This window comes from Hydractinia symbiolongicarpus, chromosome 4 (assembly GCF_029227915.1).
Source record: "Hydractinia symbiolongicarpus strain clone_291-10 chromosome 4, HSymV2.1, whole genome shotgun sequence".
NCBI classification, from domain to species: domain Eukaryota; kingdom Metazoa; phylum Cnidaria; class Hydrozoa; order Anthoathecata; family Hydractiniidae; genus Hydractinia; species Hydractinia symbiolongicarpus.
Window position 1 is genome coordinate 15,368,034 of NC_079878.1, and position 14,515 is coordinate 15,382,548.

At 38.6% G+C, this 14,515-nt stretch overlaps 3 non-coding genes across 3 annotated transcripts; all 3 read right to left on the bottom strand.

The window, feature by feature from the left end:
- Positions 1–9,923: 9,923 nt before the first annotated feature.
- LOC130642431 (U1 spliceosomal RNA) lies at positions 9,924–10,088 on the bottom strand. Its single transcript, XR_008982568.1, has one exon. It is a non-coding gene; the product is annotated as a U1 spliceosomal RNA (small nuclear RNA).
- Positions 10,089–10,273: 185 nt separating this feature from the next.
- LOC130642432 (U2 spliceosomal RNA) lies at positions 10,274–10,465 on the bottom strand. The gene has a single exon (XR_008982569.1). It is a non-coding gene; the product is annotated as a U2 spliceosomal RNA (small nuclear RNA).
- A 322-nt stretch (positions 10,466–10,787) lies between these two features.
- On the bottom strand, positions 10,788–10,860 carry Trnar-acg (transfer RNA arginine (anticodon ACG)). The gene has a single exon. It is a non-coding gene; the product is annotated as a tRNA-Arg (tRNA).
- Positions 10,861–14,515: the final 3,655 nt, after the last annotated feature.

The window sequence follows — 14,515 nt, forward strand, 5'->3', positions numbered from 1 at the left end:
ATAATTTGATGATGAATTTGATAATATTATCAAAAGAAAAAGCCATATTGAAATCGGTAAAATTTCTTTTGTTCTTATGTTAACATAATTAGCGAAGAAGCACATGCTCGACACTTTTGTAAACAAAAAGAAAAAGTTTATGTCTCGTTTTAAAACGACGTTCTGTTATAAGAAGTTATTTCTTTAGTTAGAATAAACATTAATCCAGCACACATTTTGTCGGCACTCGTCCGGCGCATATCTATCTATATTGTTTTTCATGATCAAAGTGGTATACTCAAGCCTGTAAAAATAGGTTAATATCATGGTTAAACGCTTACTTCCAAACGTATTGTTGAAGTTTTTAATAGCAATGTTTACCGACTTATATTAGGCACACTTTCCATACAAATATCACGTGCCTGCAGCGTGTTACAGTCAGATTTCAATAGAACAAAGTTAGCCCCTATTAAAGGAGAATATGGAATTTGATCATTTTTTTGCGAAAAAGACTCGGTCGAGCACCTCACGCACTGATTCTTTTGAAATTAAAAACAATAGAAAATTCAATACATTTAAAGCGTACAGAAATGAAGTTGTTTCTCCTTTCGTATTCTTTCCTCCAAGGTCACACCACATGGAAACATCAAACTAAAAAAATGACAAACACAGCCATTACCCAAAGCATTTGAAAAAAATTGTTGAAGGTAGGCTTGTAACGCAACGCATATTTTAAATAAAATTAACAGATAGGAGGAAGAAAAGGAGAGAGAAAAGCAGAAAGAGGAAAGGGGAAACTTGTGGTTGTCTTTTGTAAGGTCACTTCACATTACGAATAACACATTTCTTGTCAAAACGAGACTCATAATAACAGTACTCACTTATTGGGACTGGACTATAAGGAACTATAAAATGTTAGTAGTTATGTTATCATTGTATTCTTTTCAATCTTAACTCCTGAACCAACCATCATACCCACCGAAGAGATACGACTTATGATATTGATAACGGTACTATTAAATCAGTAGTTCATCCTCTATAGCAAATAAAACACTTTAGGAAATCACTGTATAGTAGTTATGTTGTCATTGCATTCTTTTTAATCTTAACCTATCAATTAACTCATTTCAATCATAAAATTGCTTCTAGCAAGTCTGTGCACATGAGGGACATAGTGGCCCCCACTACCATATTATATAAGGAAAAATCACTAGTTGACATTCAGCTACAAATAAGACAAGTTTGGATGCCAGAATTAAGAGCTATATAAAGCAAGGTATATCTTTCGTTCTCGTTGCAACACATGAGAAGGTCATTATTAAATTCTCCTAACGAAAGAACTCAGCCTTATAATATTCACACAGTTTATGTAACAAATTCTAATCATTAAAACCTCTGCTGTAAACACTTATTAAAGACTTTGCGTCAAGCCGGGAAACAAATCTATTGGATCGTTTAGTTCAGTTGTTCTTATAAAAACTTGCATCGTATCAACCTTAAAAACTTTGATTTTACTTTTGATTTTAAGAGATTTTTCCCCGTTACAGATAGGGAAACTATTAGCTATTAAACACAGATCAATAAAACAAAACATATTTTTTTTACATTTAAAATGAAGAAGTCGCATGCAGCCAAGGTATGTTTCTATGGAAGATAAGTGGAAAATATAATTAGCAAATATTTCTCACGATCGCTCAGGTTCATTAACATCACATCTTGAGCAAAGAAGCAAATTTCTTCTGGATCAAATTTGTGCACATATAAGATTGCTGTCTAACTTTATAATCTTATCTTTAGAAGAATGATACAGAAGTTGACTATGGAAGGTTTATAATAAAACCAACAAATAATTACATGCGTAAATGTGCAGGGTGTGGTGGCAACTTTGCAAACTCTGACATGTGCTTGATGACGACGAAGTTGCGACTAATTAGAGGGGAAAAGGCGCCGGACAAAAAAAGAAAAAAAAACAAATATGCATTTACATGTTGATAAAAAATGCTTGGGCAGAGGATTTAGTATAAAGAAGTACTAAATCCAATGAAAGTAAGCATTTCTCAAGCCCAGTTTAAAACTTTCAAACAAAAAGGCGTAGATTTAAAAAACAACAAATATTTGTAAAATCATTAACTCTTTGTATATAATCTGTGACTATATTATCACTATAAATCTGTTTAAAAATATTTTATCTAAAGAAACCACAATTTAAACGAAATACTACTATAAACTAATACAGGAAGTGAATTAGTTAACTTCAAGTGTTTATGCCTGAAATATAATGTACCTCCTCTTTTTCAGGAAGCATAAGTAAAATTCAAAGTAGCATATTTGGTATTTTTATTGCATAATTATTAATATTTATGTTTAACATTTATGCAACATACAATAGTGCTGAATTATTTGGTACCCCCTCCCATATCGAGAGATTAACTGTCTCTTAACTCTTTAAGAGTGACTTATAAATCGGGCATGGATGCATGAATTAAGTGGCGTTCATCCAATTTTCATGAAATTCATCATTTGACGAAAATCTTGGGGGGTGCCATATAATTCAGGTAGGAAAGGCTGAATTATTTCGCACCCCCTTCCATATTGACACTTTAACTGTCTCTTAACGCTTTAATAGTGACTTATAAATCGGGTATGGATGCATGAATAGTGGTGCTCATCCAATTTTCATGAAATTCATCATTTGCCGAAAATCTTGTGGGGGTGCCATATAATTCAGGTACGAAGGGCCGAATTATTTGGCACCCCCTCCCATATAGAGACTTCAAATGTCTCTTAGCGCTTTAAAAGTGACTTATAAATCGGGTATGGATGCATGAATAGTGGTGCTCATCCAATTTTCATGAAATTCATCATTTGCCGAAAATCTTGTGGGGGTGCCATATAATTCAGGTACGAAGGGCCGAATTATTTGGCACCCCCTCCCATATAGAGACTTCAAATGTCTCTTAGCGCTTTAAAAGTGACTTATAAATCGGGTATGGATGCATGAATAGTGGCACTCATCCAATTTTTATGACTTCATCATTTGCCGAAAATCTTGGGGGAGTGCCATATAATTCAGGTAGGAAGGGCTGAATTATTTAGCACCCCCTCCCATATTGAGACATTAACTGTCTCTTAACTCTTTAAGAGTGCCTTATAAAACGGGCATGGATGCATGAATTAAGTGGAGTTCATCCAATTTTTACGAACTTCGGCATTTTCTGAAAATCTTGGGGGGATGCCATATAATTGAGGTACAAGGGGCTGAATTATTTAGCACCCCCTCCCACATTGACACATTAACTGTCTCTTAACGCTTTTGAAAGTGACTTATAAATCGGGTAGGGATGCATGAATACTGGCACTCATCCAATTTTTATGACTTCATCATTTGCCGAAAATCTTGGGGGAGTGCCATATAATTCAGGTAGGAAGGGCCGAATTATTTGGCACCCCCTCCCATGTTGAGACATTACCTGTCTCTTAACTCTTGAAGACTGCATTATAAATCGGGCATGGATGCACGAATTAAGTGGCGTTTATCCAATTTTCATGAAATTCATCATTTGCTGAAAATCTTGCGGGGGTGCCATATATTTCAGGTATGAAAGCCTGAACTATTTGGCACCCCCTCCCATATTGAGACATTAACTTTCTCTTAACGCGTTAAAAGTACATTAGAAATCGGTCATGGATGCATGAATTAAGTGGCGTTCATCCAATTTTCATGAAATTCATCATTTGCCAAAAATCTTGGAGGGGTGCCATATAATTCAGGTACGAAGGGCTGCATTAGTTGGCACCCCCTCCCATATAGAGACTTCAAATGTCTTATAGCGCTATTAAAGTGACTTATAAAACGGGTCTGGATGCATGAATAGCAGCTTTCATGCAATTTTTATGACTTCATCATTTGCCAAAAGTTTTTGGGGGTGCCATATAATTCAGGTACGAAGGGCTGAATTATTTGGCACTCCTCCCATATTGAGATATTAACTGTCTCTTAACTCTTTAAGAGCAACTTATAAATCGGGCATAGACTCATGAATTAAGTGGTGCTCATAAAATTTTTATGAATTCATCATTTGCCGAAAATCTTGGGGGGGGGGTCCATATAATTCAGGTTTGAAAGGCTGAATTACTTGGCACCCCCTCCCATAATAAGACCTTAACTGTCTCTTAACGCTTTAAGAGCGAGTTATAAATCGGGCATAGATGTATGAATTAATTGGTACTCATCCAATTTTAATGAACTTCATCATTTGCCAAAAATTATGGGGGGTGCCATATAAATCAGTTACGAAGGGCTGAATTATTTAGCACCCCCTCCCATATTAAGACATTAACTATTTCTTAACGCTTTTAAAGTGACTTATAAATCGAGTATCGATCCATGAATAATGGCGCTTATCCAATTTTTATGACTTCATCATTTGCCGAAAATCTTGGGGGGGGGGGGGTGCCATATAATTCAGGTACGAAAGGCTGAATTATTTGGCACCCCCTCCCATATTGACACATTAACTGTCTCTGAACGCTTCAAAAGTGACTTACAAATCGGGTATGGATGCATGAATTGTGGCGCTCATCCAATTTTTATGACTTCATCAGTTGCCAAAAATTATGGGGGGTGCCATAAAGTTCAGGTACGAACGGCTGAATTATTTGGCACCCGCTCCCATATTGAGTCATTAACTGTCTCTTAACTCTTTAAAAGTACCTTATAAATCGGTCATGGATGCATGAATTAAGTGGCGTTCATCCAATTTTTATGAAATTCATCAATTGCCAAAAATCTTGGGGGGGTGCCATATAATTCAGGTACGAAGGGCCGAATTATTCGGCACCGCCTCCCATATTGAGACATTAAATGTCTCTTAGCACTTTAAAAGTGACTGATAAATCGGGTATGGATGCATGAATAGTGGCGCTCATCCAATTTTTATGATTTTATCATTTGACAAAAATTTTGGGGGGTGACATATAATTCAGGTACGAAGGGCTGAATTATTTGGCACCCCCTCCCATATTGGGACATTAACTGTCTCTTAACTCTTTAAGAGCGAGTTATAAATCGGATGTGGATGCATGAATATTGGCGCTCATCCAATTTTTATGACTTCATCATTTGCCAAAAGTTATGGGTGGTGCCATAAAGTTCAGGTACAAAGGGCTGAATTATTTGGCACCCCCTCCCATGTTGAGACATTAACTGTCTCTTAACTCTTGAAGACTGCCTTATAAATCCGGCATGGATGCATGAATTAAGTGGCGTTTATCCAATTTTCATGAAATTCATCATTTGCTGAAAATCTTGCGGGGGTGCCATATATTTCAGGTATGAAAGCCTGAATTATTTGGCACCCCCTCCCATATAGAGACTTCAAATGTCTTATAGCGCTTTTAAAGTGACTTATAAAACGGGTATGGATGCATGAATAGCAGCTTTCATGCAATTTTTATGGGGTGCAATATAATTCAGGTACGAAAGGCTGAATTATTTGGCACCCCCTCCCACATTGACTTATTAACTCTGAACGCTTCAAAAGTGACTTACAAATCGGTAGTGGATGCATGAATAGTGGTGCTCATCCAATTTTTATGACTTCATCAGTTGCCAAAAATTATGGGGGGTGCCACAAATTTCATGTGCAAAGGGCTGAATTATTTGGCACCCCCTCCCATTTTGAGACATTAACTGTCTCTTAAGGCTTTAAAAGTGACTTATAAATCGGGTGTGGATGCATGAATAGCGGCGCTCATCCAATTTTTATGAAATTCATCATTTGCCGAAAATCTTGGGGGGTGCCATATAATTCAGGTATGAAGGGCTGAATTATTTGGCACCGCCTACCACATTGAGACATAAACTGTCTCTTAACTCTTTAAGAGTGACTTATAAATCGGGCATGGATGCATTAATTAAGTGGCGTTCATCCCATTTTTACGAACTTCGTCATTTTTCCGAAAATCTTGGGGGGTGCCATATAATTCAGGTACGAAAGACTAAATTATTTGGCACCTCCTTCCATATTGACACATTAAGTCTCTCTCAACGCTTTAAAAGTGACTTACAAATCGGGTATGGATGCATGAATAGTGGCGTTCATCCAATTTTTATGACTTCACCATTTATAATTCGGGTATCGATGCATTAATAATGGCGCTTATCCAATTTATATGACTTCACCACTTGTCAAAAATCTTGGGGGCTGCCATATAATTCAGGTACGAAGGGCTGAATTATTCGGCACCGCCTCCCATATTGAGACATTAACTGTCTCTTGAAGCTTTAAAAGTGACTGATAAATCGGGTATGGATGCATGAATTAAGTGGTGTTCATCCAATTTCATGAAATTCATCATTAGCCGAAAATCTTGGGGGGTGCCGTATAAATCAGGTACGAAGGGCTGAATTATTTGACACCCCCTCACGTATTGTGACATTAACTGTCTCTTAACGCTTTAAGAGCAATTTGAGTCGGGTATGAATGCATAAATTATGTCCCACCACTTCCCAAATTGCAAAGAGAAGCATCAGACAACGCCTTTAAGGGTGCTGCCTAGTAATCCAAGTAAGAATAAGAGAGAAATAACAGAGAAATAGGCGGTTCTAAAAGACATACTTTAAAACCCAAGGGGGTGCCGAATATTTCACTACACAGCCCCTCCAATATTGAGACATTAACTATCTTTTAACGCTCTAAAAGTGACTTTTAATTATGGCATAGATGCATGAATTAAGTGGTGCTCATGAAATTTTTATCAAATTCATAATTTGCCGAATATCTTGGGGGGTGCCATATAATTCAGGTACGAAAGACTATATTATTTGGCACCCCCTCCCTTATTGACACATTAACTGTCTCTTAACTCTTCAAGAGTGACTTATAAATCGGGTATGGATGTATGAATTAGGTCGCATTCATCAAATTTCCATGAACTTCATCATTTGCCGAAAATCTTGGGGGGTGCCATATAATTTAGGTACGAAGGGCTGAATTATTCGGCACCGCCTCCCATATTGAGACATTAACTGTCTCTTAACGCTTTAAAAGCGACTTATAAGTTGGGCATAGATGCATGAATTAACTGGCGCTCATCAAGTTTTTATGAACTTCATCATTTTCGCGAAATCTTGGGGGTGCCAAATATTTCAGGTACGAAAGGCTAAATTATTTGGCACTGCCTCCCATACGGAGACATTAACTGTCTCTTAACTCTTTAAGAGTGCCTTATAAATCGGGCATGGATGCATGAATTAAGTGGCGTTCATCCTATTTTTACAAACTTTGTCATTTTCCGAAAATCTTGGGGTAGGTGTCATATAATTCAGGTACAAAGGGCTGAAATATTTAGCACCCCCTCCCATATTGACACATTAACTGTCTCTTAACTCTTTAAGACTGCCTCATAAATCGGGCACGGATGCATGAATTAAGTGGCGTTCATCCAATTTTTATGAAATTCATCATTTGCCGAAAGACTTGGAGGGTGGCATATAATTCAGGTACGAAGGGTTGAATTATTTGGCACCGCCTCCCATATTGAGACATTAACTGTCTCTTAACTTCTTAAGAGTGCCTTATAAATCGGGCATGGATGCATGAATTAAGTGGCGTTCATCCAATTTTACGAACTTTGTCATTTTCCGAAAATCTTAGGGGGTGCCATATAATTCAGGTACGAAGGGCTGAATTATCTGGCACTGCCTCCCATACTGAGACATTAACTGTCTCTTAATGCTTTAAAAGTGACTTATAAATGGGGTATGGATGCATGAATAGTGGCGCTCATCCAATTTTTATGACTTTATCATTTGCCAAAAATTTTGGGGGGTGCCATAAAGTTCAGGTACGAAGGGCTGAATTATTTGGCACCCCCTCGCATATTGAGACATTAACTGTCTCTTAACTCTTTAAGACTGCCTTATAAATCGGGCATGGATGCATGAATTAAGTGGTGTTCATCCAATTTTCATGAAATTCATCATTTGCCGAAAATCTTGCGGGGGTGCCATATAGCTCAGGTATGAAAGGCTGAGTTATTTGGCACCCCCTCCCATATTGAGACATTAACTGTCTCTTAACGCTTTAAAAGTGGCTTATAAATCGGTATGGATGCATGAATTAAGTGGCGTTCATCCAATTTTCATGAAATTCATCATTTGCCGAAAATCTTGGGGGGTGCCATATAATTTAGGTAAGAGGGGCTGATTTATTTGGCAGCGCCTCCCATATTGAGATATTAACTGTCTCTTAACTCTTTAAGAGTGACTTATGAATCGGGCATGGATGCATGAATTAAGTGGCGTTCATCCAATTTTACGAACTTCGTTATTTTTCGAAAATTTAGGGGGTGTCATATAATTCAGGTACAAAGGGCTGAATTATTTGGCACCGCCTTTATACTAAGACATTAACTATTTCTTAACGCTTTCAAAGTGACTTATAATTCGGGTATCGACGCATGAATAATGGCGCTTATCCAATTTTTATGACTTCACCTCTTGTCAAAAGTCTTGGGGGGTGCCATATAATTCAGGTACGAAAGACTAAATTATTTGGCACCCCCTCCCATATTGACACATTAACTGTCTCTTAACGCTTTAAAAGTGACTTATAAATCGGGTATGGATGCATGAATTAAGTGGCGTTCATCCAATTTCCATGAAGTTTATCATTTGCCGAAAATCTTGGGGGGTGCCATATAATTCAGGTACGAAGGGCTGAATTATTTGGCACCGCCTCCCATATTGAGACATTAACTGTCTCTTAACTCTTTAAGAGTGCCTTATAAATCGGGCATGGATGCATGAATTAGGTGGCGCTCATGCAATTTTTATGACTTCATCATTTGTCGAAAGACTTGGGGGTGCCAAATTATTCAGGTATGAAAGGCTGAATTATTTGGCACCCCCTCCCATATTGAGACATTAACTGTCTCTTAACGCTTTAAAAGGGACTTATAAATTGGGCATAGATGCATGAATTAACTGGCGCTCATGAAATTTTTATGAACTTTATCATTTGTCGAATATCTTAGGGGGGGGGGGGTGCCATATAATTCGGGTACAAAAGGCTGAATTATTTGGCACCCCTTCTCATTTTGAGACAAGAGTGACTTAAGTCGGGTAGGAATGGAGAAATTATGTCCCAACACTCCCCAAATTGCAAAGACAAGCACCAGACAACGCCTTTAAGGGTGCTGCCTAGTAATCCAAGTAAGAATAAGAGAGAAATAACGGAGAAATAGCCGGTTCTAAAAGACATATTTTAAAACCCAAGGAGATGCCGAATAATCCGGGGGTGCCGAATATTTCACTACAAGTTGGGGAGTTGCACGTTAGGGGGCAGGGAGTTGCGAAAGTGTACGATCGCCGATTTATTTGTCCGGCGAACTGGATTTCGTTGGTCATTTTCACGCTGAAAAGATTTACGAATTTTAAAACAATTTAACTGCGAAAGTGCAGCCAGTCAGTTTTTCCCGTGCGCTGTGACCATGCTGTTTTATTCCACTTTGCGATCCGGAGAGTAAAAAAAGGTTGGACAAAAGGGGAAGAAAGTAACCACATGAAGTTAGCTCTCGGTGTCGTAGGCTTTTCATTTTCATTTGTTGCCTTTTCATTTCAATGGCGCTGTGATATATTTCTTGTTATAACAATAAAGGAACGTGGCGGTTGTTGAAAGTGTTTCCTATGACATTTTCCTACGACATTTTCAGGTGATAGTAAGAGAAAAAAGAGCTTTCAAATGCATACAAACTCGATCTATTGCCGATCATCCAATAACCCTGACGGAATGGCAAATAAAATAAAATTCCGCCGCCTTCCGAGGACTTATATCGCAATCACGTTTCGTAACAGCCAAGCGAGGTTTTACCTTAGCGTTTAAGTCACCACCGACATTTGGCCGCGCAACTATCCTAAGCTCATTCATTTTGACTTAAGGAGGGGGCGAGCGCGGACGCAGGCCCCCACTACCAGAAATTGTACGGTCGAGTTACTGACGTTTGCAGTAATCGCAGAGGTCAGCCCAAGCGTAGTGCAATGCAAGAGCCTCACTCTGGAAGAAAACCCTCATTGATCAGTCTTTACTTCCCCGTCAGGTAAGTATGAGTTGGAACTGCACCGTAGCATGAGGGTACCCTTCAAAGTTTGTTAATGCTTGTGGCTTGAGTGTGTTATAAACTGCCGTGTCGCGGGGCATAGGCTGCATTCTCCCCCAGTGTACGCGTTTTGTTCCCGCCGTAGACTATGCAGAGTGCCGTCGGAAAGAGGACTGCTATTATTCTTTTATTGCTTATGTGGGCCGCCATCAGTAAGAGTGCAACACCAAGGCAACCCGTGGTCACGGCGTGAATGAATCCACCTCCATGACCCAAGGCCAAAAATCAGATTAATATACTGACCATTCAGAGAATGGCCTACCAGATATTAAACTGATAAGAACAGATACTACACTTGATCTTAGCCATTAGGCCGAGAAGCGATAAAGAACAAGCGTTGCCATGATAGGCATCGTCCACACACCGTAACTGCTTGTGGAGCATGTCACGTTACTGTAAAGCTTACAACTGTCACCGCGTACGGATGGACGGCGACATAGTAAAAATCACGGCTGTTGATTTAGCCGTAGGATGGAGAGCGACTGTAGCGAGTGGATGGTAACTTACATGAATGCTAACAAAGGCGACGATACTAAGTGCGTGATATTACTTTCCAATATGTCGGCGTACATTTCGTTTATCAACGCATTACGCCAGAACGTGCGCGCGCGTTACACAGTAGACCATGCAGCCGAAATGCGACAGTGCGACCCTGCCAGGAGTCGAACCTGGAATCCCCTGATTCGTAGTCAGATGCCTTATCCATTGGGCCACAGGGCCATGCTTATGACTTCGCCCCATCGTTATTTTGGCTTGCACATTCGTTTTACTTACGACAGAATTCTTCGTGTTTGTAGCCATAAGAGAAAGGGACTTCTGTGTGTGAATTTTTTTACTGTGGTCTAATAAAAAAGTCGAAACGCAGTGCCCAATATATGAATTGCTCCTAATAGCCGGAAACAGGCCGTGTCGACGATGTAAGCCGACATACGCAACGCAAACCAAAGAACGCTTTATGAAAATCCTAACACGAGCGCGGAAGAAGCCCAAATTAACAGACTAGATGTAATGCTGAAGACCTCAAACTCCAGCAGCTTCTCTTGCAGACTATTGCGTCGTACTACAAATAAAAATTAACATGCTTTCGCATAGTCGCGGCACCCAAAACGGACATTATACGATGTACAGAAACACACATTTCTGTTTTCGCGCCAAATCAATTCCCGGGAGTGGTACTTTTACGTCCGCATAATTCGCACCGTCTTAAATTATATCTCATTTACACGGTAATGTTTAGTATACTTCTACTGTGATAACAAGCATCGTTTATCGTTGGATTGTTGTAAGAAAACATTAAAAATGAGTGAAGCAGCTTCTCCAAAGAAAATCGCACCCAAGAAGAAACCTGCTGCAAAGGAACGCGGTGGTTCATCTCGCCAAGCTATTACAAAAAATATTCATGCAAATTACAAGTTGCTGAAAACTCAGATCATCATCTGAAAATGGCTCTTAAACGAGGAGTAACATCAGGCGATTTGATTCAAACTAAAGGCACTGGTGCTTCTGGATCATTCAAGCTAGGTCAGGTAAAAAAAGAAAAACCTAAGAAAAAGGCCGCAGCAAAAAAGCCAACGGCAAAGAAGCCTACTGCAAAGAAAAGTACACCAAAAAAGAAGCCAGCAAAGAAGAGCACGCCAAAGAAAGCAGCAAAGAAGCCTGCCACAAAGAAAGCCTCGGCTAAGAAACCAGCAGCTAAGAAATCCACAAAGAAGCCTGTTGCTAAAAAACCTGCAGCAAAGAAGGTCAAAAAGACTCCCAAAAAGGCAGCAAAGAAGACCGCAAAAAAATAATTTGTGTGTATCTGGCTATTACATTAACAAACGGCTATTTTTATAGCCACACATTTACAAAAAAACATTATCTTGGTACAAAGTTAAACTTGTTTAAGTCACTTAAACAGTTAAAAAGAGTAAATTTAAGATTAGATTCCCTATCTAATATATAAACAAAATAAGCATGCTTGCTAGCTAGCTACAACTGTTTTAAACAAAATACATATATACCAATAAAAACATATATATATTATATAACAAAAAAACTATAGATAGCTAAGTGAGAAAAATAATCAATATCTTATATTAAATAATTATAAACTTTACAAGTGACAAGAAAATAGCTAGCTAAACAGCAAAACAAAGTTCTCCGTTTCTCAGACTGATATAGTACAGGCGATTGTGCGTAGTATAATCGAGTTTCAATATATTGAAACATAAAAATTTTTAGAAAATCTCTCAGTTGAAAAGTTGGCTCGTTGCATTTGATATCTCGAGACAATCAACATCTACTTTTATCAACCTTCGTTTTGTATTTCTTGATCCTCGAATACAGAGTATTGCTGAACGCAGTAAACAAAATGATAATTTCGTTCGAAGCCAGTTTGTAACGGTACTTTGTTCTAGATTTCTTTTTTCCGCTACTTTATGCGACAGAGTGGAGATAAAATGTTCTGTCTCTCGACTGGATCCCCCATATGGTGTGAAAATCAGCGGTGTAAATGATCCGTGTTCTACTTCTAGCACTCTTTGTCCATATGCACGTTTCTTGATGTTTTCATTCGATTTGAATGCATTAGGCAGTTTCTGATTGAGGTTTGTCAAAGCAAATGGGTTAAATACCCTTACGTCAAAAAGTGCTCGTTGACCTCGTTGTCAGAATCCTCTAACGCTAATGTCGAGTCTAGCTTCATCTGTGGAGTTTGCAGAATTGCTTAATTTTTCTCCAGTCAGCTGTTGTAAATGCGGTTCTGTTTCTACATCATTGGAAATCTCTTCAGATATTTTTGCCAAAGTATCTCTTAATTCGTCGTGACGTTGATGAATATAGCCACCCTTGACACATGGTCAATCGTGAAGCGTTTTCCACAGACACAAATTGTTGGTAGGAACTTCAAATCCCACCGATATCTCATTCGTATGGCATCATAAAACTCTCTTTTGTTGAGTGCATAATTCTCAGATTTTATTGGGAGTGCTGACAACCAACTTGAAGCACCTTTCATTGTCGCCAAATCATTTGCTCGTAATTGCTCATTCGTCATGCGTTGGCGAATTTCTTTCAGCTTTTCGTTATGCAACGTTTGTTTCTGTTTAAGGATTTTGCTTTTGATATTATTGTGTAACTGTTTGTCAAATTTATAAGACGTTTGCTGTAGTTTAATTCTTTCTGCTAGTTGTTTTGTCATTTCAACAGAATTGTCATGTTCTCTCTTTGATGATTCGACTAATATCACAATTCCCATACCACCATAGCGAATTGGTAAACTCAGTAATATTCTCTCGTTTTCGGTACATTTATGTCCCTCTGTCAATGCTGGGATCAATGTATTGTCGATAACATCGTCCAGTACTTTGATATACTTGCTCATATCTCCAAGTGTCCGGATAAAATAGTTAAGTTTGTGTTGAAATCCACTTATGTAAGCAGCATAGGCAGCGTGTGGTTGAAAAAGTGCAATTTTAGCTAACTTCTTTATCTGAACAATCCATTCATTTACCAACTCAATGATGTACTTTTCTTTCTCATCCTGTGTACCTATAAAGCTGCCAAGATATTTATTTCCAACTGTAGTGATGTTTATCTCCGTGTCACTGAAGACATCATCAGCTACCAATTTATGTTAATCCTTTACTATTAACCATGATTTTGATGCTTTAGGATAATAGCCGAATAATGGACCATAATGCTCAACTTTATCCCACCATTTTCTTAATTCAAATATTTTTCCGGCACCTCCCAGATCATCAGCATAAGCGCAGTGAGTTATGCTCAACTTTCTATCTTCCACGTCATTCTTCAACAGCGGGAGAAGAGGAACAATTCCAACTGCATAAGCTGGCATAGCGAACGGGTCACCTTGAGTTGTTCCTTCTGCCAATAATATTTCTTTCCCACCCATAACAAACAGCCTCGATGGTGAGCTATAACAATTTTGTATATACGTAGACATAGCTGGACATATGTATCGGATATTATGAAGTAGCACTTTCCGATTAAGTGAGTTAAAAGCATTCGTAGCATCTACTAAAAGTAATGCGTCTGTTCCTTCTTCTTCAAAAATTGTTGTCATGGCATGAGCAGCTGCCTCACATCCAGAAGGTATACCAGCACATAATTGGAGAGAACCAGCGCTTTCAAGTATTTCCGGTTTGATTACTGATATTATGGACTTTCCAATCACCCTTCGAAGAACCTCCCCCACACCGATAGGCCGCACACCAGGTTTCTTATCTAGTGGTATTAACCTACAAGCGATGTATGCTTCCAGTGAATTGCCTTCTGTGTGATCAAATGCAGTTGTACAAAGATTTTTCGCGAACCGAGCCAAAGATGATCTCAATTCCACGCCGATCTTTCCAAAATTCTTTGACACTAATAT